Genomic DNA, 12500 nt, shown 5'->3' on the forward strand with positions numbered 1-12500 from the left:
TTTTTCACTTTGTTTATTCTCCGAAATCGTCCCAAATACATCGTGTTGTTTTTAGAACCTTTTGATAGAAATTTCACCTTTTTATTGACTTTCAAAGACAGGAAAAGTGATCATACTCTGATCCATAACCGAGCAATGAAGGAGAATGGGTTCGATACCGGGTTGACGTCACAAATTAATTTGCATTGAAATAGTTCTTTGAAAACAGCGATGCAAATTAATTTGTGACGTCAACCCGGTATCGAACCCATTCCCCTTCATTGCTCGGTTATTAATCACGGTATGACCACTTTTCCCGTTTTTCAAAGCCAATGAAAGAGCGAAATTTAAATCTAAATGTTCTAAAAACAACACGATGTATTTGGGATGATTTCTGAGAATAAATATAGTGGAAAGTGTGTTGAGGTGATAAGCACTTTAAGACTCAAACAGCGTGACAAACAAACAAGCGCATTGTTTGAAATTTATACTTACTTGGCGTTTGTATGCTTCGACACACATCCTCAGAAGTGACTCATGTTAAGTAATTGTTGCTAAATTCTCTCTCCGACAGCACTTCCTCCAACCACAGTCAACTCGTCCCTGCACTGTACACACATCGATATCGGAACGCCTTTTAACTGCAATAAATTTTATATTTCATATTTAAGTTTTTATTTTATTTATTTATGTACATTTTGTATTTTTACTGGGTTGCCGTAGGGCAATCCCAGTCGCAAAGTGGGTGGCATTTGTTCAGTATTCTTTTTTTTTCCGTGTCGGTAAAAGTCTTGCCTGTCACTCCCCTGCTAAGTGGTATCTTTGTGCATGGAGCCTTCTGCTCGTATTTTCTTAGGATCGAGAGGGTAGTTGAAATGCGTAGATTTCTCTGGTGGACACAGTAGAATGATAAACTTAACCGGCAATGGCGTCGAAAGTCATGTAACGCGAATGGCGTTTTAGTGGATCTTTGAACAAAATATACCCTTATGAAGTTCAGTAATGGCAAGTCAATTGGATACTGAACAAGACAGGCGGTGGAATCTTACAAGCGACGAGTAATGGACTTCGACAACAATCTGTCGCCCGTCGAGCCGAAATCAAAGTGAGCTGCATTTCTAATTTTACCAAGTGTGCTGTTATGTAGAACACTGAAACCAAATGGAAAATTCTCTGGTAACTTATGGGTTCAACAAAGACAGAACAAATCGAACACCTTAAGTGGATATGTGATCAACTCTGCACAGTCTTCAGTAAAAACATAATTGGAAATGTGACAGTCAAGAATTATTTGAAAGAAAGCTTGTCGTCTATTTTGTGCTTCATTATTCAAGGAAAAGGTTCTTCATGGAAACGGTTTGATCCTGAAATTTTAATTTGGTGTAATATTGCACATATTTGATACAACTGAGTTTTTTCCCTTCACGCACGCAATGAAATTGGAAGGGGTTTTTGCCTCTAATAGCAAATATGTTGTTTGTTTCAAAAAATTGTTCGCTGGAAAAGGTGGCTTTTATGAATTCATCATGTTTTATAATATGCAAGCTTAACTGGATAGTTTTTATGGCAATAGTAAAGCATTTTCGTGTCAAAATGAGGTTAGTGTCTTTCTGTTGTGCTAACTTAATTAAATATAAATATACATTCTGCCTCGTGAGTTTGTTATTCTCGTTAACCAGCAGTGGCCTCGAAAGTCATTGCAACGCGAATGGCGTTTTAGTGCATCTTTTATGTTGCTTGTTTCAATAAAATGTTTTGCTGGAAAAGGATTCTGTGATATTTTCTGCCTTTGTGAATTATAATATCATAATGTGTATTGTGTATAAGTCGACCTTTTATGGCCTCAAAAGAAGCTCCAAAAATCGCCCTCGACTTATACACGGGTCAAAGATTTTGAGCCAAGTTCCAGCTAAGTAATTTATTCAAAATTAACATAATAATGTTGTCTTGGGCATAACGAACGCAGTGGACAAAAGCCGACGTACATTGTAAAAGACTACAAAATGAATGACAAAAGACTTCAAAACGAATGTGAGCAATTCCAGTTGAAATAAAAAAGGATTTGTCCAACTCTAAATGTTGAAGATACTCACAAGCACAAATATGAAATAGCCACTGGAAATTTTCGTTTTCCAAAGGCGGAAAGTTTCTGTTTCTTCGAATAAAACACGATCGTTCAACGGCTTAGTAACCTGGCCCAATACCTCGTGTTTGCGTGAAAATGCTGGTTGGTAATGGTTGTTTTTTATTCTTTATACAAACCTGGCAGATTTAAATGCTTTTGCAAACTTCATATTGTTTGGTTTATGAGTTTTGTTTTGTTTGTCACATGAGAAATTGTAAGTCAAGGACCAATTAAAGCTTGCACATTTTCGCATCGTTCGCAAGTTATTTTCAAAGATTGACTCCTGCTTCTCTGATGTTGCATTGTGCTTATCCTCTAAAGCCCTTTATCCTTGAACAACGAAACAGGTGAGTTTGAGGTTTACATGTTCGATTTTCAGAGAACTTTTTCGAAACTCAAGGACAAAACGCCCGCATATACAACAGCTGCTGAACAACAAAACTATTAAGCGCTTGAGGCCCTGATTTTTTTGTGTATCCACCACATTTCCAGAAATCGAAGAATACAAGATTAGTGTCCCATGAACATTTGACAAAGAAATTAAGAAATTGCGTTTTTTGCCATCAAAAATGGGGGGTCGACTTATACATGGGATCGACTTATACACGGGTAAATACGGTAGCAGAAACAATGGTCAACCTAAAGGGTTTGGGCGATTGTGATCTTTGTTTTGACTTCGCTCATTTATTGTCAAACTTTATAACACTTGACAGAAAAAGAAACTTACGAAAACCCGGTATCTTGCCATCATTTGACGCGGACGCCTCACTGTTTGGCGAGTAAACATGCCGCGGTAACTTAATCATGGCGCCCGCTGAATTCCGGCAATGTCACTTTTGATTTTACGATTTATTTCTGCAGCCAAAATTGAACGTAGCAAAAATCAATTATCAACATGTCAGCCCAAAAGCCAATGTTTCTCACTTCCCATTTATTTTCTTCAATCTTTCTGGGTTCAATACTTTGCTAGTAACCACATGTCTTCTCAGGCTATTTACCCAAGACTTCTACCATGGCACTACAATGATAGACAATACCAAAACAATATCGTGCACTGTTAGAGCTACATATTACGCAAGGATAACTTGAATCTCCTGGAAGACAACACACAGCTCAGTTGACATTTTATATGGAATAAATCGCCGTGTTACTTCACTACCACACGTAAGCAATGCGTGTCTATTTTTTCCAAAGAGGACAGGAATTTCTTCTTTTTGACAAATAATTAATAGGCCGGTAGCCAGCTTTTTAACCTCAGAAAAGGATCTTTTTAGTCGTACGAACATGTGAGGACATGCGAGCCAAAGGGCCTCTGCTGGTATGACTTCTGGGTGACCCCTTAAAATGGTCTTAATGACCCCCTAACTTGAAAAAAAGTTGCCTGGGACGGTGCATGAACCACAGGCAACCCAGTGTACTATCACGGAGGGTCTAGTTTAATCTAAAAAAATTCTCTGCACTCGAAACTAACCTAATACTATGTTTCTAATAATAATAATAAGAATTAAAATAATTATACTAATATTAATTATAATAAATTTTTTAAGGGGGCAGCCTCGTTCCCAGGGCTTCTCCCTCATTTGGGGCGGGGCAGTAAAAAAGCCCCACCCCCAAATGAGGGAGAGAGACCCAACGGAACACAACTTTAGGGATGTCACTTCCTTAACATAGCGCAAAATGGATTATTACTGGCACGCATGACAAAGCACTTCAACAAGCAGTAAAAAATGAATTATACTACGCCACAGACGATATTTTCCTTACACTCTTTCAAAAATTATCCACCCAAAAAATTCAATCCTCTTTCAAGATTGACGATAAAATAATCTTAAGTACACAGTCGAAATACCGTAACTGGATAGGGAAAACAACTCCTTTATGCCAATTACATTTCCAGTAATTAGAAGTTACTCTAAGTAGTTACTAACATGCTTTTCCTTAATAATTTTTCTACATGTATTTAGTTTAGGGTTGGAAGAGACAGGGGCAACATAAAAATCCCAATAACAAGGTTAAGTTAACCTTGAGGTTTTCAAAAAGCAGACTCCAAAATTAAACATGGTCAGCTCCAAACGAAAAAGAGTGAATTCTTCTGAAGTTTAAACTTTTCTCCTTTAATTAACAGAACAATAGTAAGTTAAAAGCTAAACTTGACGTATAACCCATTTGAAAATTCTTACCGTTGAATCAATGATCCTGCCATGAACATGTTGACAGCAAAAAGAGATGAACCAAGTAATTCACTTCTGCTTGTCCGCACAAGTTAAAAAGCTGACAAAGAGTTGCTCATATTAACTGTGAGTTCCCATGATGTAGCTTCACTGGTTTAGCAGGGTTCAGCAGCACTTCCTCCAACCACAGTCAACTCGTCCCTGCAGTCACTGTACGCACATCGGAACACCTGATACTGTTTCTAATAAAAATAATTGATATAATAATAATTAAAATAAGTATAATATTTATGCTAATTAATGCACTTGTTTGTTTGTCACGCCGTTTGTGTCTTAATTTGGATGCATAGTTCTGGTTTCGATAAAGACAGCAATCAATAAGCCTGCGAGCAGGCTCTCCGAGGGACTGGGGCTGGGGTTGAATGATCATTCAATCTCCCACGCAGCCCCAGTCCCTCGGAGAGCCGTGCAAGCATAGTCACGCCTCCCCTCCCCCTCTATCTGCAACCTCGTTCCCAGGGCTTCTCCCTCATGTGGGGGCAGGGCAATAAAAAAACGCCCCTCCCCCACAGGAGGGAGAAGCCCTGGGAACGAGGTTGCAGATAGAGGGGGAGGGGAATCGTGACTTAATGCTTGCACGGCATTATTGATTGCCGTCTTTATCGAAACCAGAACTATGCATCCAAATTAAGACTCAAACAGCGTGACAAACAAACAAGCGCATTGTTTGAAATTTATACTTACTTGGCGTTTGTATGCTTCGACACACATCCTCAGAAGTGACTCATGTTAAGTAATTGTTGCTAAATTCTCTCTCCGACAGCACTTCCTCCAACCACAGTCAACTCGTCCCTGCACTGGACACACATCGACATCGGAACGCCTTTTAACTGCAATAAATTTTATATTTCATATTTAAGTTTTTATTTTAATTATTTATGTACATTTTGTATTTTTACTGGGTTGCCGTAGGGCAATCCCAGTCGCAAAGTGGGTGGCATTTGTTCGGTATTCTTTCTTTTTTCCGTGTCGGTAAAAGTCTTGCCTGTCACTCCCCTGCTAAGTGGTATCTTTGTGCATAGAGCCTTCTGCTCGTATTTTCTTAGGATCGAGAGGGTAGTTGAAATGCGTAGATTTCTCTGGTGGACACAGTAGAATGATAAACTTAACCGGCAATGGCATCGAAAGTCATGTAACACGAATGGCGTTTTAGTGGATCTTTGAACAAAATATACCCTTATGAAGTTCAGTAATGGCAAGTCAATTGGATACTGAACAAGACAGGCGGTGGAATCTTACAAGCGACGAGTAATGGACTTCGACAACAATCTGTCGCCCGTCGAGCCGAAATCAAAGTGAGCTGCATTTCTAATTTTACCAAGTGAGCTGTTATGTAGAACACTGAAACCAAATGGAAAATTCTCTGGTAACTTATGGGTTCAACAAAGACAGAACAAATCGAACACCTTAAGTGGATATGTGATCAACTCTGCACAGTCTTCAGTAAAAACATAATTGGAAATGCGACAGTCAAGAATTATTTGAAAGAAAGCTTGTCGTCTATTTTGTGCTTCATTATTCAAGGAAAAGGTTCTTCATGGAAACGGTTTGATCCTGAAATTTTAATTTGGTGTAATATTGTACATATTTGATACAAATGAGTTTTTTCCCTTCACGCACACAATGAAATAGGAAGGGGTTTTTCCCTCTAATAGCAAATTATGTTGTTTGTTTCAAAAAATTGTTCCCTGGAAAAGGTGGCTTTTATGAATTCATCATGTTTCATAATATGCAAGCTTAACTGGATAGTTTTTATGGCAATAGTAAAGCATTTTCGTGTCAAAATGAGGTTAGTGTCTTTCTGTTGTCTAACTTAATTAAATATAAATATACATTCTGCCTCGTGAGTTTGTTATTCTCGTTAACCAGCAATGGCTTCGAAAGTCATTGCAACGCGAATGGCGTTTTAGTGCATCTTTTATGTTGCTTGTTTCAATAAAATGTTTTGCTGGAAAAGGATTCTGTGATATTTTCTGCCTTTGTGAATTATAATATCATAATGTGTATTGAAGTTTCGAGCTCAAGGTTGAAATGTGATACAGGAGGACATTTTTAGTATTGCTCTGTCAGCAGGAAAGGTTCATGAAAATAAGCAGGTCTGTTGGAAGCATGCTTGAGTTTCAACAAAATGAGCCCCAAAATCAGCAAAAAATTGTGACGCCGATGAATAATAAAGTAGCTGCTATTTCCAAAATGACGGAATTACCTGGTGATAAATAACCTCGTCTTGGAGAGTAAATTTTTGACTTAGCAGAAACAATGGTCAACCTAAAGGGTTTGGGCGATTGTGATCTTTGTTTTGACTTCGCTCATTTATTGTCAAACTTTATAAAACTTGACAGAAAAAGAAACTTACGAAAACCCGGTATCTTGCCATCATTTGACGCGGACGCTTCACTGTTTGGCGAGTAAACATGCCGCGGTAACTTAATCATGGCGCCCGCTGAATTCCGGCAATGTCACTTTTGATTTTACGATTTATTTCTGCAGCCAAAATTGAACGTAGCAAAAATCAATTATCAACATGTCAGCCCAAAAGCCAATGTTTCTCACTTCCCATTTATTTTCTTCAATCTTTCTGGGTTCAATACTTTGCTAGTAACCACATGTCTTCCCAGGCTATTTACCCAAGACTTCTACCATGGCACTACAATGATAGACAATACCAAAACAATATCGTGCACTGTTAGAGCTACATATTACGCAAGGATAACTTGAATCTCCTGGAAGACAACACACAGCTCAGTTGACATTTTTTATGGAATAAATCGCCGTGTTACTTCACTACCACACGTAAGCAATGCGTGTCTATTTTTTCCAAAGAGGACAGGAATTTCTTCTTTTTGACAAATAATTAATAGGCCGGTAGCCAGCTTTCTAACCTCAGAAAAGGATCTTTTTAGTCGTACGAACATGTGAGGACATGCGAGCCAAAGGGCCTCTGCTGGTATGACTTCTGGGTGACCCCTTAAAATGGTCTTAATGACCCCCTAACTTGAAGAAAAGTTGCCTGAGACGGTGCATGAACCACAGGCAACCCAGTGTACTATCACGGAGGGTCTAGTTTAATCTAAAAAAAATTGTCTGCACCCAAAACTAACCTAATACTATGTTTCTAATAATAATAATAATAAGAATTAAAATAATTATACTAATTATTATAATTTTCATTATACTAATTATGTTAATTATACTAATTAGAATAATTTTTTTAAGGGGGCAGCCTCATTCCCAGGGCTTCTCCCTCATTTGGGGCGGGGCAGTAAAAAAGCCCCACCCCCAAATGAGGGAGAGAGGGGAGGGGAATCATGACTGTGCTTGCACGGCATTATTGATTGCCGTCTTTATCGAAACCAGAACTATGCATCAAACGGCGTGACAAAAACATGCAAGCGCATTGTTTGAAATTACTTGGTGTTCGTATCCTTTGACATACATCCTCAGAAGTGACTTTGAAGTAATTGTTAATTTATTAATCAATTATTGTTAATAAGTAGTTACTTAATAGGTTTCATCAGAAACCCATAAGGGTTGAAAGGTATAACGCGCGTTCACAGCTTCCGAATATTCAGTGCGAACTGATTGGTTGAATGTTTCATTGCTAAGTACCATATTTGGAAACCCCTCGCTCTTGTTGTTCCAAATATGGTACTTACCAAATCGAATATTCAGAAGCTTGTTTCCAAGCACACAAGGGGCCGTTACACGTTTCAACCCTTATGGGTTTCTGGTTACATGTTAAAAAGTTTAAATTCGTAGTAAACGGCCACTTCTGAGGATGTATGTCGAAGAATAGGAAACGTCATGTAAATAATTTCAAACAATGCGCTTGTTTATACTTTAATGTTTGTCACCGCTGCTTTTTTTTTAATTATTCTTTGTCTTGCGCGAAATTAATAGAACTACTCCTCTCAAAATGGATAGGTTACCTTAGTAGTTGTTGTCGGATATGGATAGTTCTCGCTGTTCATTTCAGTCCGAGGGGTGTTTCGCCTTTAACTGTAACTCAGCTCGGCTTAGTTTGCGGCAAAGAAAGCTTTCATATCTCGGGAGATCTTCGACAAGGAAATAGTCTCCTTTTCTACGATTAACGCGTGGATTTTACGCACTTCTCTTTTATCTCCTCAACAGTATTTACGTTCTGTAGGAAATGTCCTCGGCAGTTGGTCCCCGTTCCCCATCTGCGTCCACGACCTCTTGTACTTGTTGTTTGCTTCTTTGGCCGCTCTGCGCCTTTTACTCGATGTTGCATTGAGACTCTTCTCTGACTGCTACGAGCTGGGGTATCGTTATTTCGCTATTCGTGTTTTCCTCGTACTTCATCTTTTTGTCTTGTTGGTCTTAATTCTTCCTTCCGTATTAAGCGTGATCCCATGACCAGTCGATTGTCCAAATGCGCTTGCAGAGATCGTCTATTTTTAATGGGTTCACTTGCAGGAGTTTTGCCCGACCACGAACCCTGCAAACTCGTTTCATTGTTTCTTAATGCACTTCTTAATCTCCGAGTTCCAAACACGTTTTACTAGAACTAAACAAAATGACTTCCTTTAGCTATCATAGCCATATAACCGATTGTTTGATTGGATCTCCGATTAACCAATAAATTCTTGACGTAAGTACCCCGTTTTCCCGCAAATTCACAATGGTGGCAGAATATTCTTGTATTCTGAAGGAGCTATTGGGGGATGGGTGGGTGCGTTTAAAAGGGGGGGAGAGGAGAGGAGGGGGTAGGTTGGGGGAGGGGTGGGGAGACCGGCTGGAAAAAATCTCCAGATTTTAGATTTCCATAGGTTGGCATCTCTTATAATTTGTTTTTTCAGATGCAAACACTCGTTAAAAAAGTTTTCCCGAAGCTTAAATTTATTTCTCGTAGCAATGGAGAATCTCTGGGCCTAAAAGAAAAAGCAGTGGAACCTATAAGAAAAGTGCTTTCTGATAGTTAACTTCTGACACTTAAGGACGCGATTGTACTACGTATCAAATAAGGTATTTATTAGCGACTTCCGTCGATTATTACGTAAGAAAACCCACGCGACAGCGCCAACAAACAGGGTCAAATAACCGAAACGGAGCTATAACCTTTAATTGGATGGCCTTACTTTGAAAAAAGCATTCACCACCCTTAGTTTAAACTGTTTTTTGACCGACAACTAATTGCATCAAGAATTGCCCTTGGTAAAAAAAACCGCAGGACATGCCCCACGAAGAACGAGGTGCACTTCTGCACTGGAATACTCTTAAACATCGAAGGGGTACCTGCCCATAGTAGAATGCAACATGACCTTATTTTGATTTAATGGCTTGAATTTTAACGATGCTTTCAAAAATTGTTAAAGTAAAAATTTCGCGTGCAAATCATCTATATACAAAGGAAACCACAAAGATAACAATGGAATGACTTACCAAATCATCTTTTAATAAAGGACATAACATAAATAATTTCGAAAAGAATGTAAAGAAGCATGTGACATGTGAACATTTATCAGCGTACATTTAATTAAGTGGCCTTAAATTCATACTAGTTTTTAATATTGTACATCATATTTAATTTAGTTGACCCGGCGAATTTTGAACACCAACTCGAACAATAGAGGTTTTGCACGGCAGCCATGTTGCATGGCAGGAACAATGAAAATGTTTTGCATTACAAAGAAAATTTGTTCCCATAGGAAAAAGAATCTATTGTTCCTGCCATGTAAAACCTCTATTGAAGGCCTTTGCAAAACTGAGGGAAGGTGCGTTTTTTATTGGGGGAGGGGGTGGGCCTGGGCTTCGGAGGGAAGGTTCTTAGTTTTTTTTTTACAAATTGGGGAGGGTCAAACCTGTTTTATTCTCAACCGGGGGAGGGTCCCAGTTTTTTTTTGGTAAGGAAAAAATTACTCCAGGTCACTTCTATTCCTCGTGGGGCATGTCCTGCTACCAGTCGAGATTAATCTAAATTATTTACAGGTGTCGAAGAATTTTTTTATCAAAAAACTATCTTCTCCTACCCGCTTTCGCCCATAATTTTCTTTTTGGATTTCAATAATACTTGCTAAGATCTACATTTCCTGCATAATCACACACCGGGGAAAAAATATCTTTAATTAGTAGGCACCGTCCTTAAGGACGTTCGCGCGAAATTTTTTTAACATTGATTTTTCTCTGCAAATTTTACCATTGAAAGATCATGAGTTAGTGATGTCAGAAATGTAAAAACAAGGGGGGTCACCGACTTCGTTTTGGAGACAACTTGCCCAGAAGAACACCCTAAATCTGAAAAAGTCCGGCTTCTTAAGCGAATAAGGCCACAGTGTAAGTTCAAAAATATTGCCATTACATCTCATCTTTGAAGTGAAATATTCTCTACCAAACTTTGTTTAAGTAGACCCATCAAGTGAATTTAGTTAAGTTTTGAGGTTCCTAAAGAAAAAGTTCGCATTTAGCGACCATAGTTTCACGCTCCTTGCAGCCGCAAGATGCCAGGATTCCATGTTCCGAGGACAGAAATCTTGAATTTTTTGAAAATACGGCGTAAAATCGCGCAAACCGGAAATAAAACCTGCGGAAAACATTTGTCTTTATCTCGAAATTTTGCTCGGTGACCTATCTTGATTTTCTATATGCACGTATCAAAGTGACGATGGCACTTCAATTAAAAGTTTCGGGGAAAGTTATCTGGTACAATTTTCTGCAAACTATAAAACGCCCTTTTTCGATGTATCTGCTAGATAACTTTGTCATGCACGTTAAGAAGTTAAAACATTTAGGGAGATTCAAAAGATGATCAGCTCCAAACAAGGAGGAACATGAACTCTTCAAAAGTTTGAACTTGTTCTTTTTACAGGACAAATTCGTAAGTTACTGACTTTTAAGAGGTCAAAATCGAAACTCAGCGTATAAACCATTTGAAAGTTCTTACCGTCGAGTCAGTCCTGCCATGAGCGTGTGTTCTGCAACAAGAGACGAAGCAAGTACTTCACTTCTGCCAGTTCTGCTTATTACAAGTTTAAAAGCTAGCAGAGAGTCGTTCATATTAAGTGTGGGTTCCCATGATGTTGCTTCACTGGCTTAGCAGGCTTTCAAAGGCAAATTCTCCCTTCGACACCAATTCCTCCAAGTACAGTTAACATAAACTAGTACCTATACTGTATGCACATCAGAAAGGCTTGTAACTGCAATAGGAAATGTCATCATACGTGGCTCCTGCTTAAATCTATCATTTCAGCACAAAAGCGTCAAAAAAGCAAGACACTTTTTCATTGGTTTAACCTGTCCCAGAGGTACAAAGAAACTTTGACTATGCACAACGTCCAAATCAAGGTGCCAAAATACAAGTTAATAGGCCTTTTGCAACAGCTTGCAACAAACGACCACACACAAAATCCGCCATGCTGGAGGGCAAGCTCATTATTCCCCCACTGGGACATTAAAACAACGGCAAGTCAAGCTTGACTGGTTCAGGTCTCTTTGTTTTAATGTCCCTGTGGGGGAATAATAATGAGCTTGCCCTCCAGCATGGCGGATTTTGTACCATGTGATCGTTTGTTGTAAAAGCACTATTCTTTTGGAACGATGTATTGTACAAGAATCGAATTTTTGCATACTGTCAGCACTGACCAGAAGAAATTAATGCCTCATTCTAAAAAAGACCGTGTAGTCTTTAATTTTCAAATTGTGATAACTAAAAAGATACGAAAAAACGGAAAAGAGAAAAATTTAAAGTGCAATGTACGGCTATTCAATATCGCACCATGTTAACCAACAGATGTCTATTATTCTAAAACATTTCAGCTTTGCAGATTCCACAAAAAGTATATCAGACTATTATAACCTGTTGAAAAGCAAGATTCATTTCATAATTAACTATGATAGCGTTGGGTTATCATATAAACGAAAACAAAATTGACAGCGTCCCAGCAAACAGCAAGAAAGGAAAAACCATTGTAATTGGAAATAATCTTTTAAAAAAACATTGTCGTGAACGAACGGCTTTTGTTTATTTCGTCTTCTTGAAGGAGTGACCTAAATTCGGTCAATTGTAGGTAACCCGCCTTTACTTAAGCAAATTTGATCTTATCAAACTGAAGGTGAATTGATGTAAGATAATTTAAATCCGAAGGAAGATTGTTGTTAATACTTTGCTCTCACGAAGGACAAATCAATCCCAGTTTCCCTCACCCACA

General features: G+C 38.5%; 1 protein-coding gene across 3 annotated transcripts in view; it reads right to left on the reverse strand.

The window, feature by feature from the left end:
* Positions 1-12500, reverse strand: part of LOC137983250 (uncharacterized) — a 43873-nt gene that overhangs the window by 23282 nt on the left and 8091 nt on the right. For 2 of the 3 annotated variants that reach the window (XM_068830444.1, XM_068830443.1), the window contains one exon: positions 475-620. The gene's annotated coding sequence lies outside the window, so the exon portion shown is untranslated. Of the gene's footprint in view, positions 1-474; positions 621-4284; positions 4518-5019; positions 5166-8264; positions 8864-11236; positions 11268-12500 lie in introns of all 3 variants that reach the window. The other variant, XM_068830442.1, reaches the window with a different exon arrangement.

Source organism: Montipora foliosa, chromosome 13 (genome assembly GCF_036669935.1).
Source record: "Montipora foliosa isolate CH-2021 chromosome 13, ASM3666993v2, whole genome shotgun sequence".
NCBI lineage: Eukaryota > Metazoa > Cnidaria > Anthozoa > Scleractinia > Acroporidae > Montipora > Montipora foliosa.